The sequence below is a fragment of the Schistocerca gregaria genome, chromosome 1 (genome assembly GCF_023897955.1).
Source record: "Schistocerca gregaria isolate iqSchGreg1 chromosome 1, iqSchGreg1.2, whole genome shotgun sequence".
NCBI lineage: Eukaryota > Metazoa > Arthropoda > Insecta > Orthoptera > Acrididae > Schistocerca > Schistocerca gregaria.
The window spans coordinates 1,124,153,734-1,124,159,296 of record NC_064920.1 but is presented as its reverse complement, the minus strand read 5'-3'; positions in this window follow the sequence as shown (position 1 = coordinate 1,124,159,296).

Below are 5,563 nucleotides of genomic sequence, written 5' to 3'. Positions count from 1 at the left end.
TGCTGTCCAGGGCAGCAGTCGAACATTTTCTGTATCCATAAAGGGGCCGTATAGGACCTGCAACATGCGGTCGTGCATTACCCTGATGAAATGTATGCTTTCGCAGGGATCGTATGAAGGGTAGAGCCACGGGTCGTAACACATCTGAAATGTAACGTCCACTGTTCAAAGTGCCATCAATGCGAACAAGAGGTGACCGAGACTTGTATCCAATGGCACCACATACCATCACGCCGGGTGATACGCCAGTATGGCGACGACGAATACACGCTTCCAATGTGCGTTCACCGCGATGTCGCGAAACACGGATGCCACCATTATGATGCTGTAAACAGAACCTGGATTCATCCGAAAAAAATGACGTTTTGCCATTCGTGCACCCAGGTTCGTCGTTGTGTACACTATCGCAGGCGCTCCTGTCTGTGATGCAGCATCAAGGGTAACCGCAGCCACGGTCTTCGAGCAGATAGTCCATGTTGCCGTAAACGCCGTCGAACTGTAGGTGCAGATGGTTGTTGTCTTGCAAACGTCCCCATCTGTTGACTCAGGGATCGAGACGTGGCTGCATGATCCGTTACAGCCATGCGCATAAGATGCCTGTCATCTTGACTGCTAGTGATACGAGGCAATTGGGATCCAGCACGGCGTTTCCGTATTACCCTCCTGAACCCACCGATACCATATTCTGCTAACAGTCATTGGATCTCAAACAACGCGAGCAGCAACGTAGCGATACGATAAACCGCAATCGCGATAGGCTACAGTCGGACTTTTAACAAAATCGGAAACGTGATGGTAAGCATTTCTCCTCCTTACACGAGGCATCACAACTACGTTTCACCAGGCAACGCCGATCAACTGCTGTTTGTGTATGAGAAATCGGTTGGAAACTTTCGTCATGTCGTCACTGGCGCCAACCTTGTGTGAATGCTCTGAAAAACTAATAATTTGCATATCACAGCATCTTCTTCCTGTCGGTTAATGTCGCATCTGCAGCACGTCATCTTCGTGGTGTAGCAATTTTGATGGCCAGTAGTGTATAAGATATTTACAGGATAGCTGGTTACTAGAATTACGCGGACTTTGAATCGTAAGTATAGGCGTCGTTTTATCAACGCTGCTTTTTCGACGTACTAATAGTACCTACGTTTGCATAGAAACGGGCTGGTGTACTGACGCCGTACTGAGGTAGGTTGAACTTTTGCAGTGAACAGTACGACGAAGAGCAAATATTTTATAACCGCCCCACCGCACGTGTTTTTTTGTGTCCTGAAGTTTATTATTTCCGGGAGGGATATAGAAAACATTGTTATATCTGCTTATCATGTTGTACAGTTGTGTGCATTAGGATAATAATGTTTATCTTGTAATACACTGTAGATCCGAAGATGACAGCTAGACTACATCGAGATCGGTCATTGCGTTAATAAAATAATAATATTACAACATACGTACTTGGCAGTCAAATATCTAGTTCATTTCTGATTATTCTTATCTGGTACTAAAATATGCATACGCAATATTTTTGACTCAAGACCTGCGCGCATAATTAATTACTATAGTACTCTGGGAATAATAGGCTGTTTGTAGTGTGTCAGGTTTTTCTCCTCCTCACGTATAATCGTCAAGTGAACGATTAGGTGGCTGAATCAGATACTCTCTCTGATAGCGACGAGTCATCTCTACGCTCCTCTTGCAGCCATACCCGGTATGACGTCCGCCCACAGCCGTGGAAACGTACTGCCCAGCAGGGAGCGGGCCTCCTGCGGGACCTGCGATGGTGTGACGTAGTCGGCCTCCGACCACTGCAGCTGCCCGACCTGCAGCTGTGCGGAAACCCTCGGGGTCCGTCCTCATCGATTTCCCTCGTTACCATCTTTTGTAACGCGTCGGTATGCCGAAAGACCATACTTTATTGCCCCATTCAGCGCCAATATTCCACGTCTTTCTCCTCCGCGTGCTAAGCAAGAACTGAGAGAATCTTCTTTTCTGTACCGACACAAATCATAGAGAATAACTTACTTTCTACATCTACATCTACGTGGATACTCTGCAAACTGCACTCAGGTACCTGGCACAGAATTCATCGAACCGCATCACATTAATTCTCTATTACTCCAATCTTGAACAGCAAAATCGAACACGAATATCTTCCCTTCCGTGCTCCGACTTCTCTTATTTGATTATAATGATAGTTTCTCCCTATGTAGGTCGGCGTCAACAAAATATTTTCGCATTCGGCAGAGAAAGGTGGTGATTGAAATTTCGTGAGAAGATTCCTCGGCAGCGAAACACGCCTTTGCTTTAATGATGTGCATCCCAAATCCCTTGCCATCTCAGTGACATTCTGTCGCCTATTTCGCGATAATACAAAACGTGCTTCTATTCTCTTAACTTTCTAGATGCACTCTGTTAATCATAAGTGGTAAAGATCCCGTACTGCACGGCAGTACTGCAAAATAGGACGGACAAGCGTAGTGAAGGCAATGTCTTTAGTAGATTTGTTTCATCTTCTAAATGTTCTCCCAATAAACGCAGACCCCCACAACATTTTATGTGTTCTTTCCAATTAAAATTGCTAGTAATTGTAATTCCTAGGTATTTAGTGGAATTTACGACCTTTAGATTTGACTGATTTATCGTGTAACCGAAGTTTAACGGATTCCTTTCAGCTCTCTTGTGGATGACATAACACTTTTAATTATTTAGGGTCAGTTGACAATTTTCCCACCGTACAGATATCATTCCTAAATCGTTTTTCAGTTTCTTTTGATATTCCGATGATTTTACAAGTGGATAAATACGGCTGTTCAGATTGTCTTTTAACTCTTTTATATAGATAAGGAAGACTAGAGGGCCTATATCACTACCTTGGGGAACGAGAGAAATCGCTCTGTTTTACTCGATGAGTATCCATTGATTACGTCACTGATAGGAAATACGGATCCAGTCACATAACTGAGACGATATTCCATAAGCATGCAATTTGACTGCAAGCCGCTAGTGAGGTACACTGTCAAAATTCTTCTGAGATTACAAGCTCTCATACATTTTTTGTGTGTTTGAGAACTAAATCTGGTTTTCAGTACATGGCAATGAGCGTATGGCATCGCTGGCCGGAAAGCACCTACTCGGGGAAGTTCGGCGGCCAAGTGCAAGCTTTATTTCATTCGACGACACATTAGGCACCTTGCGCGCCGGTGATGGGGATGAAATTATGATGAGGACAACACAACACCCAGTCCCCGAGCGGAGAAAATTTACAACCCGGCCGGGAATCGAACCCGTGCCCGCTTGCATGGGAGGCGAGCACGTTTCCACCCAGACAAGCAGGCGGAATGTTTTTCGGTAATTTAAATGGGAAACCACTGAAGACTGATGACGAGAAGATGCTCGAAAAAAAGCATAGAAAACTGGTGTTAGACAAAAAAATATGTTGCACAGTTTTCTCTATCACATTTTCCGTAGCGACCATGACTATGATAAAAGAAAGACTATGATGCGTTTCGAAACACATGAATAGCCTTTTCTTCCCTCGAACTGCATGGATATCCACAACGTAAGGGTGAAAATTAATTTTCGCAAGTTACGTCACTGCAAGGTAACATAGCTCGATGAAACTTTAACCATACACAGAAATAACAACTACTTTGCAGTGTTATACAGAAGGTAACTGAAAGCAATACGCAATGAGACGAACAGACATGGAACGTTTATTCATAGACAGTAAATTTACTGAAGTCATTGCAATTCATGATGGACATTACAAAAGGAGCAATATGATTCCTAATACGGAGTGTGGTCACCACGGACGGATACACGTGCTCCAGAACTTTCTCCAATGCTCGCAACAAGATTGGTAAAACGATCTTATGAAGGGGCGTTGCATTTCCTCCACCATCACGGTTGACAATTTCAGGTTGGTCGTTGGTCCATGTGGACGTGTTGCTACGTGGGATTTAGTTTAGTTTTAGTTCTGTCAAGTTCCGTAGATAATTTTCCCGATTATTTTATCGATATGACGTGGAACAAGTCACATTACAAGATATATATACTATATACTATATATATACTATTAATATTGTGCTAATATTATTATTACTGAAATTTTTAGTTCTACGCATGAAACTACATTTAGAGGTATAATTTTTTTTACCAGTTCTGAAATAGAAACTCGTCCATGGAATAGAAGGAGTTTTCCAAAAGAAATGATTTTAAGCTAGGTTTAAAACTTGAAATGCTACCTGCGAGACACATTATGTTGTTGAGCTAATGATCAAATATTTTTGTTGTGAACAACTGACAGCTTGAATAACGGATAGGAAAGGTCATTTTGCCTCTAGTATTGTACGTATGAACATCACTGTTCTTCGCGAACTGAGATGGATTATTTGTAACGAATTTCATTATCGAATATATGTACTCTGATGGTGCGGTTAAAATACTTAACTCCTTGAAAAGGTGCCTTCACAACGTCCTTAGGTGAACACCACTAATTATTCTCACTGCTCTCTTTTGTCCAATCAATACTTTGTGTCTAAATGGTGAATTACCCCAGAAAACTATTCCATAAGACATTATTGAGTGTAAATATGCAAAGTATGTTAGGAGGCTGATCTGTTTTTTACCAAGACTAGCGATTATACGAACTTAGTTGTTTGAGAAGCTCAGTAATATGCTTCTACCAGTTCAGGTTGCCATCAATGTGAACACCCAAAAATTTGGGAAAATCTACCCTCTTAAACGAGCTCTGTTCATATGCTACATCAATTGTTGGTATGACTATTCGGTGTACAGAACTGGATATAGTAAGTTTTTTCAAAATTAATGGAGATTCCATTTTCGGAGAACCACTTTATAATACATCCTTAACAGTATCTTCAGCTGCTTTTTCGGGAATGGGATTTATTATAACACTCGTGTCATCCGTAAAAAGTACTAGTCCCGCTTGCTGAACGTTTAGTGAGAGGTCATTCCCATCAATAAGGAACAGCAGAGGACTCAAAATTGATCCCTATGGGACTCCCTTTGTGATAACTGCCCATTCACTAGAATTTACCACCCTCGCAACATTGTTTGTGCTATTCAGCACAACTCTTAGCTTTCTGTTCATTAAGTATGATTCAAACCAGCTGTGAGTATAACCTTCAATTCCATAAAACCTGTGTTTTTCTAAGAGTGTGACATGATCCACACAGTCAAATGCCTTGGGGAGATTACAAAAAACACGAACTGGCGATAATTTGTTATTTAGGGCTTGTACTATTTGATGGGTTAAAGTGTAGATAACATTCTCAGACGAGTAACCATTCCGGAATTTAAGTAGGGGGACAGATACGACAGTCAGTGCATTCGCCCAATACCCTATCGCTCCAAGAGCTCCTCTACCTGCGCTATTAGATGCGGTCACGCATTGTTATCCATAAAAATGTGGTCAACGTCGAATACACCCCCTGAAAAAGACTACACGGTCACAGTAACATTGACTGGTGACTTTACTCTGCTTAAAGATACTGAGGTCAGTACGCCCATGAGACATTAGGCCTCCTTACTAGATAACACC